Source organism: Xenia sp. Carnegie-2017, unplaced genomic scaffold (genome assembly GCF_021976095.1).
Source record: "Xenia sp. Carnegie-2017 unplaced genomic scaffold, XeniaSp_v1 HiC_scaffold_24, whole genome shotgun sequence".
Classification (NCBI taxonomy): domain Eukaryota; kingdom Metazoa; phylum Cnidaria; class Anthozoa; order Malacalcyonacea; family Xeniidae; genus Xenia; species Xenia sp. Carnegie-2017.
This window is the reverse complement of record NW_025813487.1, coordinates 8,727,601-8,751,984: the sequence shown is the minus strand read 5'-3', so window position 1 is coordinate 8,751,984 and position 24,384 is coordinate 8,727,601. Positions and strand designations below refer to the sequence as shown.

The 24,384-nt window shown below is 33.4% G+C and overlaps 1 protein-coding gene across 2 annotated transcripts in view; it reads right to left on the bottom strand.

The window, feature by feature from the left end:
• Positions 1 to 24,384, bottom strand: part of LOC124450547 — a 65,192-nt gene that overhangs the window by 19,757 nt on the left and 21,051 nt on the right. Inside the window, exon 1 of one of the 2 annotated variants that reach the window (XM_047001202.1) lies at positions 9,822 to 9,944. The exons of the other annotated variant lie outside the window; for it this stretch is intronic. The gene's annotated coding sequence lies outside the window, so the exon portion shown is untranslated. Of the gene's footprint in view, positions 1 to 9,821; positions 9,945 to 24,384 lie in introns of those variants that run through there. 2 annotated transcript variants of the gene reach the window in all.

Here is a 24,384-nt window from a genome sequence, read left to right as displayed (position 1 = left end):
GCACATATATTGTAACATGTCTGCAAAAAATATATTTATACAACGATAATTTCCTCCAACAACATACAAACTAATAATATATAAAATTATGTTAATATGCTTAAAAAACAGAGTTGAACTAAACACTGAGCAAAAAGAAAGTTTCCCCTAAATAATTTATCATAAGTGCTAAATAAATGAATCCAAACCAGACACTAAAATGCCAACGGCAATTTTTCTGTTTTGATACAATGTGGGTATTTTTAACTTACTTTACAAGATGACAGTAACCAAAAAATGTTACTAAATATTGAGTGAAAGTTATTAAACAACTATTCAATGCTATTTTTCAAAATTGGTATTTTTAAATTCAAGATACAACAACTCCTTTTTTAAAGCACGAGTGATGTAATTCTTCACATGGCATTTGGCAAATTACTTTTTGCCTAAAAATTGGTGTTGAGTTATCTAGGATTCATTTATTTAGAATTTAACATTCAAAGAGCAAAACGAAAATCAAGAAACTTAAATATAGAGAATAAAAACGAAAAGTTTTCATACTGTCTAACCTCTCGTATACGGACATCAATGAAACCACAACCTAATGTCTGCTTATGTAGATGTCCGTTTATGGGATTTTATGAAAGATATCTATTCACTATACGTAGATTAATTAAAATTGTTCACTACATAAAAAATAAAACATAGTAGATCTACAAAGGTGACATCTTGAAAAAGAAAGACGATAAAATTTTCCAAATTTCTCCTTCTCGTAACTTGATGTCTTCTTTAATGTTGAAGTCATTTTTGTTGTAAATGATTTGTTGACCATTTGCATGAACTAAACTGATCACTTTTATTCTACAACCATCCATAGTTGACGTTTGCAACATTTTCAGGACATGTTGCTGACAAGATTTTACTTCATATCACAAATGTGATAGTATCATTCAAGAACATATATATTTCAGAGCATGCGCAAAGGCAATCAAATGTCATAATATTCACAATGACAGCGTGTTTGTATCAAGAAGCAGCTTCAATTATAGATGCAGCAAAAAAATCCTTTTAGCCATCTCCAATAGCCACAATGTAAAAAGATCAAATTCTTTTTATTCACTCTCATGATTACTTATGCGTTATGTTCACATCAAAACGTCTACATGAGATGATAATTTCAACGCTTCAGTTTTATAAAAAGTGAACAAAGTGAACAGCCAGCTTCACCATTTTAAAAATGTAAAAGTTCATATCTGCCAATTTTGATGGAACAGATGACATTTCAATGAACACGTGACCTGGTAACGTTACAAAGTACAACAATAAATCCACAGAGAACCCTTGTACATAAATTTTTCATTACTTTCATTACGTCACTTCCTGAAATAAAGCTTCTCTTTCTTGTATTATTGTTTGAATTAAGAGTGGACGTTGGAATTTTATAGACAAGCTATAAATATATTAAACTTTGCCAAAGTAACTTGCAGTATGTCTACTGATGTTTGAGTTGATGCTGTTAAAACATAATTCCCATAAATATCGATTCACAAAGTAAGAGTGTTCAAACTTTAACAATGCTTGATATTGATTTTTCATTAAAAGTTAAAAACTTCTCATTAAACACCCTTCCATATGTAACATTGTCGTTTGTTCTCTGTCTCTCCATATTGAAAAACTTTCTTTGACTTTAGTTAACTTTTCCTGTTCGTACAGCTACACATGGTTTGGAGTGTTCCATCACAATGGTTATATTGTTTATGACGATAATGAACGTAAATCATGAAGTCATTTTCTTGTGGTGTTTACGATTTACTTTTTAACAGTCAGTGACAAAGACAGCCAAACTTTTAGTTTTTTTTGAAAAAATTAGCAAAGGTACCTTTGTTTCATTATAAATTTACGTTTTTCAATTGATAAAGATGAAAATATTCATATAACCGAAGTAACAATTGGGCTGTCTTTGTGTCTCTTAACAACTTAACACATAGATATTTTGTATATCAAAATGCAATAATTAAAAAGTATTAAGAAATTATTTCAGTGCAAGATAGTATTGATTTGATTAGTAAAAACTTGTTTTTGGTGTAAAAGAGCATTGAAAAAGGTGCAATATTAAAACCATCCTACACTGAATACATTTCCATGAAAATTATATGTTTACATGGTGTAGATATAAACAAAATATAACTTATGGTACAATAACTAACAATAGTTTGCATTTTACATGTTTGTGTGATAAGATAAAAGTCAATAAAATTATATTCTTGTGCAAGGGAAATTTTTATCTTAGACACGAAATCATTTGTGTTTATGGTTTGTCTTTATTATCTTTGAATTTTCATCTTTTATTGATTAACTTTAGCTTTTATACATGAGCTCTCTCGATGTTGACATTATCGTACACTGCGGTCTCTGTACAGAATGAAAATTAGAGAAAGGTCGTTTCATGAAATCATACGAAAACAGACATTAATTGAAATGTCAACAATGATAGGGATCATGCATAAAAACTGAACACGATTTTCTTAAAGATAATATAGTGATTAACCAAAATGGTGAGAAATTTTATCATCAAAGATTAAATTTATCCTCGTGGCAAGATGATTTTTGCGCATTGTACCGGGACCTCTAAGGAAGCAAAACTTAAAACAAGTTTGCTTTTACGACAGTAATAAAAAGGTGGTAGAAATGTACTCACAGCGTGGGGAAAGAATTCTACAATCTTAAAATATTTCAAATCAATCAAGTCTAAGTCATCATCAATTATATACCTATCGTCAACAAAGCAAAATTTTGATTCGAAAGAATGACCAGCATAAGTATAAATAATTTGTTTGTTTTTAACGTCAAATACTTTCACATACTTATACTTGTAAGTTATTGCTAAATTATCTGCTGAAGGTGAAAAAGCAGCGTAAGTTATACAGGGAGTAATATCCCGCATGTACTCTTCAACGTCTTTGTCGGTGATTAAATTGGTGATTTCCTCCTTAATTACGTCATCCCAACCATTAACAAGTTTGTCTTCATGCCATATACAGTAAATTATCCGATCCTTAAATTCAACTTTAGCAAACACGTGATACTTAGAGCTACATGCAAATACGTGCACATTTTGATATTTTTCAATATTTACCGTTATTTCTTTTCGCTTGTTTTCAACATTGAAAAACACGAAAGAATCAGATTTTTGACAAGCAAATGATACATCATTCACCTCAAAAATTTTGTTTGTACCTTTTAGTTCATCAAAACTATAAACCAGTTTTGTCAAATCATTACTCCAAAGCTCAGGAATACTTTTTGCCGTAAGCAAAATAACTCCATTTTCTACAGCAACCATTTTACTAAAACATTCCTTGACAACAAAGTCAAATGTGTTCAGATTGTATATAATTACCCTTGATTTTTCTTCATAGCTCCGATACAGAAATTTTCCATTTGAGCAAAATATCTCGTTATAAAAAATGTAAATGTTAGTTAAACATGCAGGCGGTATGGAATAAAGATAATAGTCACATCCGTATTCAAACAAAAGAACATTGTCGTTGTTCAAAATAAAGTAATAATGTTCTGATCCATAAAAGGAAAAGCTAGATCCGTTGTCATCGAAAGGATCAAGAGGAATGGGAGTATAGGAAGTATGGGAATCACGATCAAAGCGACGAAGTTTCTCACCAGTGGGATTTACAATGAAATGTTTATTCCTAGAAAAACAATGCCAACCATAACACCAAGAATGAAGACCAACAGTGAACAAAACACCAGACTCACTTATATTACCAGACGGTAAATGATCGTCGTAAACGAATGTTTCATAATTTTTCGCTACATCAAATATTTGAACCATTGTTCTTTCCTCAATAACACACAAATATCTTCCAGAATTAGAAAAACACAGTGAGGTCACCACATCAGTACATCTAATACTGCGCTTCTTCTCGCCTTTCTGAACGTCCCATACAGTCAAAGTATCTTCGTAACTAGTGACCATTGTGTACTTATCCTTAGAAAAACATTTGTTGGTAAAGAACTTAGAAGTAGAATCATCACAATGGAACGGACTGGAGGAAATTTTACCATTAATATCTAGTATTTTATCAAGCTGGGAAGAAAAAATCGAATCTTCGAATGGATGAAAGACAACGCAAAATCTTTTCTTCTTATCTTGCTTCAACTGACTAGCAATATTTTTTATCCATAAACATCTGTTTGTTCTCAATGAAAAAAGTTGCACGATGAATCCTATATAACCTATATAACCAAAGACGACGTAATCATGCTTTCGTGAAACATCAACAGAAATCAAATTTTCATCTAAACGTAATAATCGAGCCTTGACAAAACCCGTGTCTCTGAGCTCTAGATATGGTGAATCTTTGAAACGTGTTTGAAGCATTATGGTGGCTTGAGAAGAAAGATCTTTGACGTCGTTGGCAGCGAGATGCAAAAAAATTACTTCACTGTCAGAGTACGTCATTACAGAATAAACTTCATTAAATAACAATCGAATGTCCTCAGAAATATGAAAGTACACATCATGTGCGTTGAATAATTTAAAATTTTCTAAAGTACGACGAGAGTCAACCCACACAGAAGCAACTAAAACTTCCAAGTCGAGAAGATATTTACCAACATTTTCCACGATATAATCATTATCAGAAATATCAAGTAAATGAAGCAACCAATACTTGACTGAATACCTCACTGACGCATGCTTAATGATGTCATAGTTTACACCTTCAGCTTTGAGGTTATCCAAAGATTTTAAACAAAATTCTAAAACAAGTCGATGACCACAAGAAGTTTTTACTGAGTAATCTTTGTTTTGATCATCCAACAACCAATCATTTAAGGATTTGTGAAAAATCGAAACACATCCTTCTTCATTGGTAACAAACAGACAAGAGATAATTTTTCTAACCCCAAGTGATTCGCGATTCGAATTACAACAAAGAACGTCATCGATCATTTCCCAAGGAAGAGGTTCTTTAGCAACAGCCAAAATATTTAAAATTGACTGAAACTTTTCGTTACTGATATCAAACGAATATAATTCCTTACTTAATCTTGTTAAGCTAATTTCGTAATATTCATTGAGATCTTTTGGTATGAAAGCATTACACAAATCCTGATTTTTGACTTCACTAGTAAGAAGCGATGCAAGCAACATAAGTCCGTCAGCTTTTTCTACCAAAATATCTTTCAAATCAAGAAGGGTGTCAATAGCGCCAATTCTTTGTTCAATCAAAAATTTAATATCCCCTAAATTGCGATCATCACTACAATTAATGAAAAGTGGATTTAATTTTTCGAACTTATTTAAAGCAACTTCGTTAGGTCTGGTGGTAATTACAAAGCGAAAACAAGGTGGAAGTTTGTGTAAGTGATTAGCAATCAAATAAGCAAGGTCATCTCTTTCTGGATAACCACATTCATCAAGAGCATCCAACACCACTAGCATTCGCTTAGGAAACTCCGAAATTGTAACAAATAACTCAGTAAAAAGAATGGAAAATAATCCTTCAACATTCATGTTATTCAAAGGCTCAGAGAGTTTACCTGAAAGTTTTTTCACAAGAAGTTGTTTGTAAGCAGGAAAAAGACGACTAACTTGCATCGCTAAAGATTGAAGAAGTACATTGGCTTTATTGTAACGACTGTTGTTGTGTTGAAAGAAATGAACTGCAGTCAAATATTGTGGATAACGTTTACATAAAGTAGCTGCAATTACAGACTTTCCCATGCCAGCAACAGCAGAAATAATAAATGCACGATTTTCAGAACTGTCGTCTTTGAACCAAGCTAAAAACTCATCAAAAACCCATTGCCGTGTTCCCTTTAAAAATTTTTCATAATGATGTCTAATTTCACTTTCAAAGTTACAACTTACAAGGTTTGTTTTCAAAATATCTTCTACTGGACGTGAGTGAATCGGACATTTAATTTCTTTCTGATTGCTTCTCATTTCTTCCTGATTACTTTGCATTTCTTCCTGTTTACTTTCAATCACACACAAGCGATTCTCTACCTCCTGCAAACCTTTCTCTACACCGTCCACTGTTCTCTTAATACCTCTCTGATCAGTTTTAATATCAGTTAAATCGCTCTTAATTTCTTTAAGATCTGATTTTAAAACTTCTATATCACTCTTTAATTCTTCCCATTCTCTCAAAATTCTTTTATATTCTTCATTACCATACACTTCACTTGTTATTCTATTTATTTCCTGCTGACTTATTCCTAAACGAACTAATGGTTCGCTTATTTTAACCCAAAAATCTTTAAATTCATCAAAGCTTACTGAAGTGCTAGGTAAGTGAGCAAAATGATCATTACGAAATAACCTGATACGGGTAATATCTGCTTCAGTTGAATGATCAGTGGGGACATTTACTGACTTCCATATTGGATCACGAGGTGGTTTTAAGCCACAAATATTACGCAGGAGTATACAAAGTAAAGTAATGTCAAACTTATTTTCATTTGGTAATATTGGAGGATCTGGATACAGTTGATCCCACTGATGTTGCTTTATTTGCTTATCTTTTAGCAACAAAAGCTTATCATAATTTTTTCTGTCATTTAAAACATTAAATAAATCAGTACCTGAAAGTTGTTTCCTCAATGTTATTCTTAAAGCTTCTCCACCAACATCAACAATTAATCTCATCAACTTAAAACCATTAGTTTTCATGTCTGAGCTCAACACAGACATGTTCTGCTCCCTGTAGAAAAAAAGTAGGTAAGACTTCCATGGTACAAATTCATTGTGATTATAAAGGAAAACCTGCGGCCGGTTACATAAAGGCAGAATAGATTTATCATAAGATGGCAAATTGTTTAGAATTTTTACAAAATCTCTTAAAAGGGAATAATATGTGATTTTAACTGAGCAATCATTAAAATAAAATATTGCTTCTGAGATTACAGAATTTCTTTCTCTTAAGGAAAATATAAACACCTTTTTCTACAAGTTTGAAAATTTACCATCCGACAAATAGTGCTATCCATGCTTCGTGCAACCGTCTACGATTTTAAGCCTTTCTGAGAAAAAATTTCAAAAATTTGGTCAAATCAACAAGCTTTCATGGAATCTTGAAGTTGTACATTTTTGGCCCAACGCCGTCGATTTCTATAATACAAAAGGAACTGGCACTAGAAGGTATTTTGACGCCATCCAATATGGTCAGCATTCGGGCATATTTAGCTTATAGTAAACATATACGTTCTTTCACGCTGTTTAATTATTTGTCTTGCAAAGAAAGCGATGAATCAAAATCAGAATTGAGTGTTCAGTCAGATAATTTTGACAAAAACTTTATTCCGGGATACGTGACAGAAAACTCGGAAAGCAATGAAACTTCAGCGATAATGATTCGGATTTTGACTCCAAAGCATGGATGGTCGGAAAGACACAAATTCTAATATCATCTTTTTTAAGCCCTGGGAAATTAGCGTTAGTATTATTCGGCAAACTACTAAATTGACGCTCCAAATCCTCTGGTTTTAATCGAGCCGAACAAAGTGTTGAAGCACTGGAAGGCTCAAATACGCGCTTTGCTTTAAAACCCAGATATTCTATCTTCGCTTGGCCTCGGGCCTTTTATCATTATAAGGCATAGTGTGAAGACTCATACGAGAGCAAAGGTTGGACTGATTTGTACAATTGATAGCAACGCAACTATTTACCTTTTTTCTGCTTTCACTAGTGCAAAGACAATGCTTTGAGGCGCTTATAGACTTAAGTTTTGCCTCAGCCAGCATTGACTTGATAGCAATTGAATACACGACTCGTGTAACACGAGTACCTTGGACGACGTCGGGAAAATTAGCTAGTTTCAGACTCCTCATTATCACGGACATGGTTCACAAGAATATACGATTTTAGTGAATTTAACGTTTTTACAAAAATCAAACAATTTGACCAAATTCAAAATTTTTTCTTCAACGAGGCTTAAAACCATTGACAGATTTGATATTGCTAAAAAAATTTTTGGTGGAAGGGACATAAGGTAAAATGCCTATTATTTCCACAATAAAAGAATATAAAAACGTACATAGAAGGACTAAAAATTTTATCAGTCTGGCTACACCACTGAAAATTTTATTCTTTAAAAAATTTTATTCTATTTTATTCATTCACGACTTAGGACCTAAGGTAGACATAATGTAATTGGGACACGGTTATGGGAACATATAGTATAACTATATAGAGAACATACAGTAGATTGCATTGAATATTTTTGTGCCATGCATATCTTATTCCGCAAGTGATTAGCATAGTAGCAGTCAGACACTACCATTTTTTGACCAATAGGTGCACTGAGCTGGCAAACTACACCCAGTAATATAATTATATATACAGCAGTAAGTTGCACAGAAAGTGGTCCTACTGTATATTTTCTATACTGTGGCTGGGGTGACATAAACATTTGGATGTAATGATCCCTAGACAACAATGGTTTTCAAAGGAACTTAACACATGTAGCCTATATTATGCATACATAATATGATCTCCAAATTAACAATTATCATACAGTCCTGCACAGTTTTTCTTGTTAAAAAAGGGAGTGTGTCAAGAAGTCAACAAAAGTGATGAAAGCAATAAAAATGGTCAACAAAACATTGTAATAAGAAAAACAATGAAAACTTGGTGGGCATAATTTCTATAAGAGTTGACTTAAAATTGTGTAAAAGATGTAAGAATCTGTACGCTTATGACCAAAACCATTTTTCATTGGTTAGATTATTATTCAAAAAAAAATAGTCAAACAACATGAAATAGCTAGCAACTGAAGAATAAAAACATATCATATACATAAATTAATATGAGCCCCACTCAACAATTATTGATCTTCCTGTACATGAATGAATCCAAGTAAATAGATAAATCTTGCAACAAAAATATATTTAGCAACCACACATTGTCCACAATCATTGATCAGTTACAAAAGATGAAGAACACATGTAAAATATTGACTTTAGTATGTTGTTTCAGTAGCAAATCAACACATATCAACAAACAAACCCTGGAATAATCTTCAAACCCTGGAATAATCTTCCCTTTAATTATCAAACCCTGGAATAATCTTCCTATAATTATCAAACCCTGGAATAATCTTCCTATTAATTTATTTCATTTTGACAGCCCTAACGTTTGAGAGTTTAAAGCAAAATTGAAGAAACACATGAATATTTATTGAATCGTCAGTTAATAATTGATATTTAGCTGTTTCTTATTTGACATTTTTATTTATTTATTATTTACTATTTATTTTTTATTTATTATTTTTATTTTTTATTAACTAGTTCTGTAAGATTTTTTACATAAATAGGAGACCCTTGATATAGGGCTAACCTCTGGGTTTCCTTTTTCTTAGTAATGATGTATTTACATGTTGTTCTGAAATAAAGTATTGTATGTAAACAAGTTTTACCATATCAAAAGTTCAAAACATGTTGATGTACATAACTAAGTGATGAAAACCCTCTACAACGATCATTTTAAGATTAAACGATGACAAAAATAACTTTCGAACAGGAACAAATCATGTTAAACACAGTGATTTAATGTTTTGCTTCACTTATATTCATTTCCTATACAATGTTTGAAATCTAACTTGAATATCTTGTTTATGTTTGTTGTATTTTATGGTTTGACAATAATCATGTTTAAATGCTTATGAAAAATAACAAAGCAAGCTAGTTTTAAGGTCGAATCTTACCTACATTAGTCAAAGTAAAATTTAAATAAAAAACTGTCTTTGTTCTACTTAGACAGATACGCAAATTAAAATTAATTCGAGTCGCCATCTAGGGATGCAAAATGTTTATCTTACCGTTTTATTAGATGGAAGGAATATTTCTTGATATCATGATCATATATCGCCAGAAAAATATCTCCAACTTACGTTGACGTGGATGATATTTGATAACATAAAGACTTTTAAATATTTCTCACAGCAGGCTACTGCTCCTTATTTATGTGCAATGTGTTACGCGTGTAATCTCGCGTGACTTCCACGTATGTATGGTCAAAGATTTTATACTTTGGGCAACTCTCACCACAATATGACCAACCGTTAACTCAAACACTTTCACCAAACCGTTCATTAAAATATCTCATATGTAAATAGTAAAACACGAAAAAATAGGACGCAATAATAACGAATGACGTTACTACATTTTTACAATGCATATGAAAAACGAGAATGTTTTTTGGGTTTGTCATAGCAAATGTTTTTCAATACCTGTGCTGGGCCTTTCAAAACCTATGCGAGGTTTTTCGATACCTATGTTACACGTTAGTGCTAATTAGCAGGCCGTCATAAGCAAAACATAAGCAAAACATTATAAATCTAAAATTTCATGTTTCATACGAAGGCAAATATTCCCATAACTTTCAACTTCACTGTCCTATGTCTATATGAATGTGGTTGGTTCAAAATTCATAACATTCTATACTTAAGACTGACAAAAACTTCAGAATGTTAACATTATGCCAGCACTAACGAAAAGCATTACAGTAAAAGTGCATTTTTTTTGCATTAATGAACTTTCTACACTATTTGATGTTTATAGCAATTTCATTATGGCTGCTATTTCAAGCCTTTACAGTTCGTAGAAAAGTAGTACTTGCGCATTTAGGTATTTCTTAGCACTGATAAAAAGTTTCTGGAAAATAATGAAACATAAAATCAGCGTTGATGCTACACATCCCACGGAAAGTTTTCATCACTGACACGGACTTACTCATTTATACAAACTTTTGCCACACACCACAATACTGCAAAGTTTCCGTGTAATTTTTGTACTAAAAAATAAGAGTTATTAAAATGATAAACATCTAAAAACACTCTAAAAACTCTAGCAGTAGGAGAGTAAATTTATTAAACAGCTAGTAAAGAAAGAATAGCAGACAGAAGCCTCTTTTCAATCCTGTTGCAACAAGTAAGGAAGATAAGTCTGAACACGAATAAAAAAGGCATTAATACGGCAATTTCGAACATGTATTTCCGTATTTGTGAGCAGAATTGTAATTTTTTTATTTACATATACTACACAATAAAAATTGTATGGACAAAATACGACAATAATCATTGAAATAATTGATTTACTTATTACGATAAATTAAATGTAGATATAATTTTAATCTTGAAGATTTCATGATCATGCATCTTTAATTTTTCTCATGTCGTCGCCTTTCTATAAAGACATAAGTATCATGAGTATCGATATTAACGTTATACAGCATCTTTTCTGGATCTATTCTAAAATTCTTTTCCGGTCATAAAAAGCAATATTTATATGTGTATGAATAAAAATCAGCGATTATAAATATAATCATCTATTTATGTGATATTATTATAAGTTAGAGTCGTTTTACTTTGATGGTCCGCTGGTTGTATTTGACGTAACTGCATAAATTCATGGAATGTATTTAGATGCAGTCCTATGTCCCCCATGCTTCGTGGCTGTATCTGAATGCTGTCCGGTGTTGCTGGTTTGTATCTCGATACAACCCGGTCTTGCTGGGCTTTACCTGTGTGGGAACGTTATAGAAGCTAAGTTGATGGCCAACACACTCACAAGTTTTGTTATGTTTTATTTATCACTGTTTCACATCGACTAAAGTCTCGAAATTACAGTCCATCCCTATTGAATATAGTCTGTAATATACCCCTTATTCACGTGATTCTACCCAGCTAATCATTAACTATACAATTACGTAAATCAAATTGTCCCAGTTCCCTACACTCTCCTCTACCCGTTTTCCGTTAGAGACGAATATAAACACAAATCATTTACTAGAAAACTACCTTTATACCAAACAATATAAAAATTATTTATATTAAGAAATAATAATGTCCTAAGGTTTGAAAGAATTACTCCCCTTCCTTAATTTTCCTGGTCTTCTTCTTCTACTTGGTCTTGTAACCGACAATCTGCAACTTCTGCGGCATTATTCTTTGGTTTAAATTCACGAGAATCTACATTCAGATCAGTGTCCGAGGGTAGTTTCATGTTTCTTTGTTACGTCGTAAGATAATTAAATCAGATTCAGTAATTGAAGGGGTCGTTCGATTATACTCTTTGCAACTCTCAGCTTTGCTCCACGTACAACAACATCATTTTCGGTTACTAACAGCTTTTCAATTCCAAATTTCCACTTGCGTCAATTCTTCTCCTCGCACTTTATAATCGCAACGTCACCAATGCTGAAGTTTGCCTTTTTTCTGTTATGCTTCATGTTATCTCTCTCACGCAGTGCCTTCAAATATTCTGTCTGCCACCGTTTTCATAGCACTTCCTTGCAGCGTCGTATATACCTTGCTCTGCGTCGCTATTCTTAATTCGATGGTCTTCTTGCTTTGGAATAATGTTTGGTAGTTCAAACTGAATGGCATTTGGAGTGAGCAAGGGAAGTTGATTGTTGTCTTTGATGTATCTGAGTAGACGGTGGTTTAAGGGGATTTCCACATCCCAATTTATTTCCTCGAGCTCTTCCGAGGTCAGAAAGCCGTTGCTGATCGATTTGTAAAAGACCTGCTCGATAAGACCAATCAACCTTTCGTACTGACTACCCTACCATGGACCTCGACTAAGGTTGATTTTGCATAGGACGTTGAACTTAGCTAAATATTCGTTGAACCTCTCGTTGTGCATAATTTCTTTTAATATCCTTGCTCCAGCTACAAACGTCTTGCCATTGTCGGAGTAAACTTTGCTTGGTCACCCTTTTCGCGCAATTAACTGTTTGAAAAATATGAGAAAATCTTGAAGTCATAGGCGTTGTTAATTCCAGATGTAATTCATTCGTGACTGCACATGCATAAACTACAATCCAGGCTTTTCCTTTAATATTTTTCCTTTTACGATACTTTATCGGGCCAGCGTAGTCCACACCAATTACTTGGAACAGTAAACGCCACTTAGTGCGGTCTCTAGGTAGATTTCCTAGGACAGGGCTTGGATAGGGAACGGCTTGAAATTTTTTACATCGGTGACAACGCTTTATAAATCGTTTAATAATTTGTCTTAGTCTTGGAATCCAGTAACTTTCACGTACCTTCACTATTGTTAAACTTGCTCCTCCAAGAAGGGTGACATAATGCTAATGCTAAACAATCTTTTCTGTAAACACATCGTTGTCGGGCAGATAAATAGGGTAATCACTTTGAATTGATCCATAACATTTTAGGACACCAGGTTCGTCAGGCAAAAGATGCAGCCTCTCTTGATCTTTACAAAATTTTGCAGTGCCTAGATTTCGGGCTTGGACTCGTTTTAGCCACCAATATCTCCGATTGTTAACTTTCTCTGTAGTCAATGGACCGCTCTTCTTTTGTCTTTGTTTTCTAATTTTCCGAATAAGCTGTGGCTGTGAGATCCATCCACAAATTCTCAAGGTTTTCCAGAGATCAGACTCGTCACGCAGCAGGGTTGCAGTTTCAAATATTTGTGCTATAGGTTTTGTTTCCGCCATACTCTCTTTCGTTGCTGTACGTAGTTGTGATGTTCTCTGGCCAATATTCGTTCGTTGTCTACCACTTTGGACCCTATCCTTAACTCACTTAAATATCTCTGCTGGTCACATCTTCAGGATTATCTTGTCCAGGAACGTGTCGCCACTGGATGTAGTAGGTCTTTTCCATGCAGTATTTTGCAGTATTTTGCTTACTTGATTCCCAAATATCTGTTTTAAATCCTTACTTCCACCATTCCGTATCCAATGGAGAGCTACTGTGCTGTTCAGCCATCCAAAAACATTGCCGTTTGGAAGCCCATATAGCGCTCCCTTGACGTTATAAAGAAAGTTTGTTGCCATATGTACCAATACAAGTTCTAGACGTCGTATGGCCAGTTTCTTTGCAAGAAGAGATTTGGTAGCCACCAGGTCCTTCCACGTACCACTCTTTTGATGGACAATGGCCATCACTATTGCCTCAACTTCATGACTGCTGACATCAGCAAATGTATGCAGCTCGATTTCTTGGATGATTTACTGGTTCAGGTACGTTGGAGTGCCATTTCTGCAAGGTAAACTGCTCGTCGGTGAAAATTTCTGTTGCATTTTCTTTTAATTTCTTCATTTGTAGCTACAATGGTTTCTCCCCCGCTGATCAAGTTGTCGACGTACAGGCTGTCTTTAATCTTTTTTACAAGGTCGGGGTGGTTCTGTTTATGGTTGTCAAGGTGTTGACTGCTCCCAAAAGTAACGGGAAAGGAGACACGCCGAACAGAGCTCTGGTGAAACGTAGGGTTGTTATTTCTTTTGTCTTTATATCTTTGTACCAATGTAAAGCATCACATCCAGATCTTCTTTACGTATTTCTACCTGGAGAAATGCCTTCTTTAAGTCTTCTGTTAACGCAACTGGGCGAAATCTTTCTCTCACCATTACCTTCCACATATAATTCTGCAGGGGTGGACCGGCCTGTAAGAATTCATTCATGGATGATGCTTTTTCATTATCGAGTGCAGACCATCATACAAGACCCTTAACTTTGTTGTCTATGCTGACTGCGTAATCACTGGTTTATGAGGCAAGTAGAACTCTTTACCGTGAGCTACCTCTACTATTCTTTCTTTCAACTGTTTCAGAACAATCTCGTTATACTGCTCTATATGATATTTTGTTTCTTTAGCTTTAGTATAATGACACAAACAATATGGCGGAAGGTTATGCTCTCGTGAGTACAGCTGTCTTGGCGATATTCTTGGCTTCTTTGGGCAACAATGGCCTCTTCGACTATTATTACAATCGTGCACAATCAGGAAAGATCGTTTCTTGGCCACGAGTATTTTTCAGCGCAAATGTAGACGTTGGTGCTACCGCTGTCGCTACACGTGGTAACTTTCGAAAATTTAGGAGTCTCCGGCGTTCAAAGTTCTTCTCGAGGCGTTTTAAATACTACTCAAATGCCTCCTGTGCTTTTAACCCAGCTGTTTTCAAGATCTTAAACAGTGGCGATGTTGAAATAAATCCCGGTTACGCACCTAAAGGCACGACACGACCTCGAAGACAAAATCGCACTTCGAAGTTGAAGGTATTCTACACAAACGCCAGGAGCATTGTCAACAAAGTTACCAAATTACAATTGCAACTAGCTAATAGTCAAGCGGATATCGTTGTTCTAACTGAGACACATTTAGACTGTTCGATTTCAAGTGAGGAAGTTATTGGTAGCGATTATACTGTCTACCGGAATGACCGCGACGGCAATGGAGCTAGACATGGCGGTTGTGTTTTGATCGCGAGGAAGAAAGGCATAATCACCTCAATACGTGATCACCAAGATCTACCTTCTGAGTTACTATTTCTTGATATAATCACGGACGGAGGGAAGAAATTAACAATTGGAACATTTTACAGACCGCCAAATAGTGACTTGAAGCCTCTGGAAGACCTTCGGTCTTATCTTTCTTCGATTACAACCACAGATCTTGTCATTACTGGAGATTTTAACCTAAGCGAATTTGATTGGTCCACGAACCATCCTACTAAATCATCTGAACATCACTACCTCCTGTCTGAAATAATTCAAGACCATTTCTTGTATCAAATGGTTGACGAGCCTACTCGTGGGAACAACATATTAGACTTAGTACTAACGACTAACATCGACCTGATAAATAACTTGGAAGTCTGTGAACCATTCTCCGATCATAATGCAATAACATTCATCGTAAACACTCGCCCCTACCAACAACGGATCTCAACTAAAGAAAATTATGCATTCAACAAGGCAGACTGGAATTATTTAAGATCTTTGTTCAGTTATTCACCCTGGTACTTTACAATAGACCAACAAGACATAAATGCCAACTGGGAAGCATGGAAAGACCTTTATTTTGCAGCGGTAAACGAATGTATTCCCAAGTACCGGCATAAAAGAAAAAACATCGCTCCATGGATTACGAAGGATTTAATTAAATTGTGCAGGGAAAAGAAACACCTTTATAAAAAAGCAAAAAAAACCAACAATGAAAATCACTGGGCCGCTTATCGTACTTTGAACAATTCTTTGAAAAAGAAATGTAACTCAGCCAAATGGAGACATCTTGAGTCACTCGCAGATAAATTGCAGGTAGAGAATAATTCCAAGCCTTTTTGGAACTACATGCGTTCAATAAGAAAAGGAACTAACGACCTATTGTTCCTAAAAGACGGAAGTGTAGAAATCACTGGAGATCAGGATATTGCACAACATATGAACGCATATTTTGCATCAGTATTTACACAAGAACAAAAGTCTCTTCCGGAATTTGATCATGTTCTCAATGATAAGTTGTGCAATGTATTATGTACACCTAGCGAAGTGGAAAAACATCTGAAAAACTTAAACATACACAAATCCACAGGTCCTGATAAATTATCGCCTCGTATCCTAAAAGAATGTGCACTGGAACTATCTACGTCACTTTGTAACTTATTTAACATGTCGTTCCAATCCGGCTCACTACCCAACGACTGGAAAATTGCACACGTTATTCCAATTTATAAAAAGGGACCAAAATATAGAAAGGAGAACTATCGCCCAATCTCGCTAACATCTATCATTAGTAAAACGGCGGAGAAGATTGTGAAATCGAGAGTTGTCTCAGTTTGGACGGAACACCAACTACTAAACCCAAGCCAATGTTGAATACAAGAAGTTTTTATAGTGTTGAAAATGTTGAGCACTTAGTCATATGACAAAAATTAAGAAGCATTCTTTCTGCAATGAAATACGTGCACAGCCAAAATATACAGTGACACGCAAAAGTATTCAATATACTGGATAATTGTTAATATCTCAAGTTCTAATCATTATTTTTTGATGAAAATTGCCTGAAATATTCATGTTAGTGTAAGAAACAAAATCTCTGAAGGCTATTGAAAAGCAATCAGTATTTTATTGTTTATTCAAAAAAACATCAAAATAAGTAACGCAAAAGTATTCAACACATCAATTTAGTATTTAGTTGCAAATCCTTTATTCTGTTTTACAGCAAGAAGTCTCTTAGCATAGTTCTCAGAGAACTTCTTGCATGTCTCAGGCGTTATTCGATTCCATTCTTCGAAGCAGAAAGTTTTCAAATCGTCCATATTTTTAGGATTCTGCTTGTGGACAATGATTTTGAGAATCTTCCACAAATTTTCGATTGGGTTTAGGTCAGGTGATTGGCTGGGCCATTTCATCACATCAATTTTGTTATCCGTAAACCATTTTTTCATTAGCTTCGAGGTGTGCTTTGGGTCATTGTCTTGTTGAAACACAAAACCACTTTCAAACTATAAGGAATCAACTGATTTCTTAAGTTTTTCCGTCAAAATGTCTCGATACATAAGGGCATTCATCCTTCCTTCTATGATCTTCAACTCTCCGACTCCATTCGAACAAAAACAAGCCCAAATCATTATACTACCCCACCGAATTTAACTGTTGGGATAGTGTTTTTTGGAGCATGAGATTTTCCGCTTTTTCTCCAAACCTTGTTAGCACCATTATGACCAAAAAGTTCTATTTTTGTCTCATCTGACCATACAACAGTGTCCCAATACGTATCTGGCTTCACTAGATATTCGTCGGCAAACTTCAATCGATCAACAACATGTTTCTTCTTCAGAAGAGGCGTTTTTCTGGGGGACCTGGAGTGAATACCGGCTCGATAAATAGTCCGACTGATGGTATCTTTGCTAACATTTACTTCAGCACCTTTTAACTGCTCTTGTATCTCTGAACGGGTTACAAATGGGTTCTGCTTCACTTTTCGAATGACCAACCTTTCACTTGCACCAGTAATCTTTCTTGGACGGCCTGTTCTGGGACCATTTAAAACAGAGTCACACTTCCTCCACTTTCTGATGATGCATCCCACTGTGTTTACATTCACATTTAAAGCCTGTGATATCTTCCTGTACCCATTCCCTTTTTGGTACAGTTCTACGATACGTTCACGCATGTCGTTACACAATTCCTTTGCTTTAACCATGGTTAAATAGTAAACACTAAGGGAAACTGAGTTCACGAATGGTTACAGGGGTATCACCGGCCATACTGACTTCAAAATAACGACGGGGACGCTGGTGATTGGTCAAATATTGTCATATTAATATGGAAATGAACCGTGATGAGGTGTTCGCAATAAAAAACTATAGTAATATGTTAACAACATTATGATAACATAATGTGTTGAATACTTTTGCGTTACTTATTTTGATGTTTTTTTGAATAAACAATACAATAATGATTGCTTTTCAATATCCTTCAGGGATTTTGTTTCTTACACTAACATGAATATTTCATGCACTTTGCATCAAAAAATAATGATTAGAACGTGAGATATTAACAATTATCCAGTGTATTGAATACTTTTGCGTGTCACTGTATATACAGCTCACTATACATATAAAGAACATTACAAAAATCTTGCAAGAAGAGCATTTAAAACTATTTTATTTACTGTTGAATAATTTCGAATAGCATTATTACAGGACAAGGAAACAGTCTAGTTGATTTATTAAAACAATGGCCATTACTTTAACATATTTATTTAATATATGTATTAACAATCATGTACACGTATATAATTATTTCACGGATTCTGCATCATTAGACCATATGATTCCTTCATTGTGAAACATTTGAAACTAACACTTCACTTCGAAATATTCGTACAATAAAATCTAATATGGTGTTTATAATGATTCGATAAAAGTACGCTCCTAGTAAATACACGGCTCGTATCTAATGAACGCTCGCTTAAATAATTTTGCATCAGACACCTCTCTCGTAAGAGACGAAGCACCCTGACAAATTAAATACTCATTACGACAATATCATTATAATACTGGCACAGAATATGATGTGATATCTGGGTTTTCGATTCAGCTGAGAAACCAATATATTTAGCCTTAGTATTGTTTTTCTTTGATCACACCTCACGCTCTCTCTAACTGTTAAACAACAAAGACAGTCGGGAAATACTCTCTAAAAAGTCGCGTAAATAAGGTCATACATCAACATTGAAAATGTACCGACCACGCCTTAAAAAGTTTTATCCAGTGTCTCATGATCTGTCGCTCATTAATTGACGTTTTATGCTTAGTAGGGTTAATACGACTGGACGACTTAAGATAAATTTTTTTACATGCTTCTTATAAAGGACATATAACTCGAAAAATATGCTTTACTTTTACTTTATATTTGCGTTGAACATCTTGAAGCTTTAAAGATTTGATTTAATATTTCTTGCAACGTCGCCTTTCTATGAAAACGTATGTAACATGAGTACCGACTTTAAATTTATGAAGCATCTTTTTGGGCTTTATTCCTAACATTCTTCTCTTGTCATATGAAAAGCATTTATCTATGTGTATAAATGAAAGTTAGCGATTATAAATATAATCATCTATTTATGCAATGTTATTAAAGGATAGAGTCGTTTTTTGAGGCTCCACCAGCTGTATTTAGCGTAACTGCATGAATTCATTGGTGTATTTAGATCAATCCCTGTTACAGCCAAGTTTCCGGGGTGTATCTGAATATAGCCCGCCATTCTAGGCTGTATCTGGATGCAGCCTGCAAATTCATAATCTTTTTAGTTGAAGAGTTACGCTTTAAACCTATATTTAATTTACATTCATATTTCACTTTGAATTATCCTCATCTCCCTAAGATCCACGACAAAATAATTCACCTGCTTCACAAGCTTCTCAGGCTGCTCGTTACATGTCTAATACAATATCAACTGACTTCATCTCATATTTCTGTACACTCGAGAACTTCAAAAAGTCAACTTCTTGCCCAATAGAAAAACATTGTTTTTCACAACGACATAGAGAATGATTCTCAAGCAACCTTAAACTTTAGGCTCTAACTTCCGCATTTACTGTACGGTGAATGATTTAAATTGCTTTACGTTTAAATCCATATCTTGTGCTGTTAGCGCTTCATTTCAGAGTAAATCATGTCTAGAAATGTTTGAAATTCCCAATTCCACAAAAATTGAAACCTGTGCAGGCCACTCTTTCTCAGATATCACAACTAACCACAACACAGCTCGAATAAAATGAAAACAGCATGCATAAAATATGAATTTAAAATAAACACCTTTGGGATTCATAACTTTTTTGATTCAAGCACTAATGGATACTTCTTTATTGTTTATGTTTTTGCGTTTTGTGTTTGTAATGCAATTAGTTTTTAAACAAACATTTTTCTACACAAAATATTGTCAAATTGTTCCTACGGGAAAACGTCTTCAATCGTATAATAAGTTAGTTAACGGCCTAGAACCACGCCTGTAATCCATAAACCACCCTCTACGCTTTGTGCATTATATGGGTAAAAGCCTCGGTTCCTAACTTATGTATAGGAAACATACACTCCCATGAACAAAAATTTGTTGAATTTGATAAAAATTTGTGTGCACTTCATTTACCCGAAGTTATCTCAACTGTTTTTGGGTAAAATGACCATGACGAACAACATGGCATGTGTGTCATTTTCTCCTTCTGGTACAAAAGTCCTGAAATCAAGACTAACAATACAATTTTAATTAACCATTCACCAAATAAAAAGAAATAAAACGAAGTTTAGGGTGATTATTAAAGAATATTAATGTTACTTTTCCTTCAAGATTGTAGTATTTTTTGTGATATCTTTTAATTTCAATTTAAGTAACATCAATTCTTTTTAGTTCTATCTACGTTCTTTTGTTGTTTTCTCACAAGCTTTCATCCCTAAATATAGTTCCTGAAAGTAAAAAACAATTTTCGAGCTTATTAAGCAACGAAAATCAAATCTTAATAAAAAAATTTCAGAGAACACTCGGAAGTCGACCCATAATGCTGTGGTCACCATTAGAATTTTGCAACGAAATTTCGCCTGCCGAGTTTCCTAATAAATAGTCGATTTTATTGAAAAACTGTCAAAATCTGTACTCTTTTTTCCTAAATAACTAAACACTTTCTGTACGCTCCCCGGGGAAATGGCAAGTTTTGTCCCCCGAGAGTTTCAATATAGATTCGGTGTAGGACAAATGTGAAAGCTATTTAACACACAATATAATCAACACATATATTGTAATAACTTTGCAGAAAACATCATAATACAACAATTATCTCCTATATTAAAATACTAATGTGATAAAACTATGTTAACACGTCTTACAAAACAGAGTTCAACAAAGCACAGTGCAAAAAGAAAGTTGCCACATTATTTATTATAAGTGCTAAATGAATGAATCCCAACGAGTCTTTAAAATACTAACTGCAATTGTTCTGTTCCTATACAATACGGGTATTTTTCATTATGCTTTACAAATTGGCAGTTACCAACAAATAATGTCGCTGAATAGTGAGTGAAAGCTACTATATACAACTATTCAATGCTAATTTTGAAAATTGCTATTTTTTACTTCAAGATAAGATAACTCCTTTTTTAAAGCACGAGTAATCTCATTCTTCAAATGGAAGTTCGCTAATTACTATTAATATAAAAATTGGAGTTGAGTTATGTGGGATTCATTTATTTATAACATTTGAAATTTAAAAAGCAAAACGTAACTATACTATACGTAACATAATACACAACAATATGAAATAAATTTAATGATCTAAAATTGTTCACTACATAAAAAATAAAGCACAAAGGATTTAGAAATATGACATATTGAAAAAGAAAGACGTTGAAATTTTTTCATATTTTTCATTCTCATAACTTGATGTAGTTCTTTGATGTTGAAGTTTCTTTTGTTGTGAATGATTTGCTGACCATTTACATGAACTAAACTGATCACTTTTATTCTACAACCATCCATAGTTGAGATTTGTTTTAAATCTTCATGAAATGGTGCTGTTATGATCTTAATTCATTTCACACAGGTTATAGTATCATCCAAGTACATAAATACTTCAGAGCATGCGCAAAAGCGACCAACTATTATGATTTTTACGATGGCAGTGTGTTTGGAGGAAGAACAGCTTTAATTGATGATGCAATTCCAAAAATAACTTTTCATATTCCAATAACCACAATGCAATAAAATCAAATTTTTTTCATTCAATCTCATGATTACTTCTCCGTTATGTTCACATCAAAACGTCCATAAGAGATGATAATTTTCACGCTTCAGTTTTATAAAAATTGAACAAAATGAAAAAGGAGCTTCACCATTTTAAAAAAGGAAAAGTTCATATCTTCCTATTATGACCACAGATGACATTTCAATGAGCACGTGACCAGGTGACGTTACAAAGTACAACAATAAATCTAAACAGAACCATGGTACATGAATTTGTCATTTCTTTCATTACGTCACTTCCTGAAATAAAGCTTCTCCTCCTTGTACTATCGTTTGAATTAAGAGTAGACGATGGAATTTTATAGACAAGCCATAAACATATCAAACTTTGGCAAAGTAACTTGCAGTATGTCTACTGATGTTTCACTTGATGTTGTTAAAAATGAATTTCTATAAAATATCGATTCGAAAAATAAAAGTGTTCAAACTTTAACAATGCTTGATATCGATTTTTCATTAAAAGTTAAAAACTTGTCATTAAACATCCTTCCATATACAACATTATCGTTTGTTTTCTGTCTCTATATATTGCAAAACTTTCTTTGACTTTTGTTAACTTTTCCTGTTCATACGGTTTGGAGTGTTCCATCTCAATGGTTAAATTGTTTATCACGATGATGAATGTCAATCATTAGTCATTTTCTTGTGGAGCTTACGATTTACTTTTAAACAATCAGTGACTAAGACAGCCAAATTTTTAGTTTTTCTTGAAAAAATTAGCAAAGGTACCATTGTTTTATTATAAATTAACGTTTTTCAAATTGATAAAGATGAAAATATTCATATACCCGAAATAACAATTGGGCTGTCTTTGTCTCTCTTAACAACTTTACACTTAGGTATTTTTTATATCAAAATGCAATAAATAAAAAGTATTAAGAAATTATTTCAGTGCAAGATTGTATTGATTTAATTAGTAACAACTTCTTTTTGGTGTAAAAGAGTATCGAGAAACGTGCAATATTAAAACCATCCTACACTGAATACATTTGCATGAAAATTATATGTTTACATGGTGTAAATATAAACAAAATATAACCTATGGTACAATAACTAACAATAGTTTGCATTTTATATGTTTGTGTGATAAGATAAAAGTCAATAAAATTATTTTCTTGTGCTAGGTACATTAAAAGAAAGTTCGGAGCGTTCAGCCAAAATGGTTCCATTGTTTATCATGATGGTCAAGGGAGATTATGAAGTCAATTTCTTCTTAAGAATGCAATTTTATTTTTTCACACTCAACGGCGAAGCTATTCCAAATTTGTAGTTCTTCTAAGAAAACTCGGCAAAGCTGCAATTCATTTTGTTAATGAATTAACAACGTTCATGAATGATCACAAAAAAATATTTGGACAACAAAAGTTTGGGCTAGCTTCGTCTCTGTTAGCTATAATATCTTCATTGATATTTAGATATTTTACTATCAAAAGCATTTATTACCATAACTTTTTAGCTATTAAAGTTCTAAATTATTTTAGTGCAAGATAGTGTTGGTTAAAAATTTGTTTTTAACGCAAATAACTAAAAACGTACAACATGCAAAATTGAACAATCTTGCACTAAAACATTTGCAAGGTAATTATGCGTACAACTTCAAATTTTTCGTTTTACTTTTCTAGTATATAAAAGATTTTTTTAAGAATTGTTTTCCTAGATATAAGTTTAGAGAAAAATTGTTTTTATTTCTATATTATTGACTTGAGAGCAAAACATTCTGAAATTGCCCACATTCAGCGAACAGAAAAACAACTAAACCTACTTAGGTTTGCAAGCATACGTCTATCCAGAGAAAGAATTTCATAAAACGACTTTTTTTACAATTTGGTTGTTCTAACAGATACCTTATTTTGATGATAATGTTAACAACTAGATCATGCATTAAAACAAAAATTAGTCAATGAAAGATGCCAATTAAATATTAATGATTTAACAAAGAAGAACAAAAATGACTTTTGTTAGATAATGATTTTACTCAGAAAACAAACAATGTTTTTTAATATATCTTAGCAAGCATACATATAAAATGCAAATTATCATGTGAGTTCTTCTACCATTCCAAAATATTTAATGTAAAATGTAATATAGCTACAACAATGCTTTAACATGTAGAAAGAAAGCCTACAAAAAGCAGTGTAGACATAGAAGTACGTAAAACAGCAATGCTCAGATATACTTTAATTGACAACTAGCTACCAATAGTTTGCTGGCGTTGTAGTAGAACTTTTTTAATAATAAATCTGTGTTGTCGAAGTAAATTTCTCCTCATGTTTAATTTATTGTGTTTAAACGCAAAATTCGTTTGTGTGTTGCCCTGTTCTATATTAT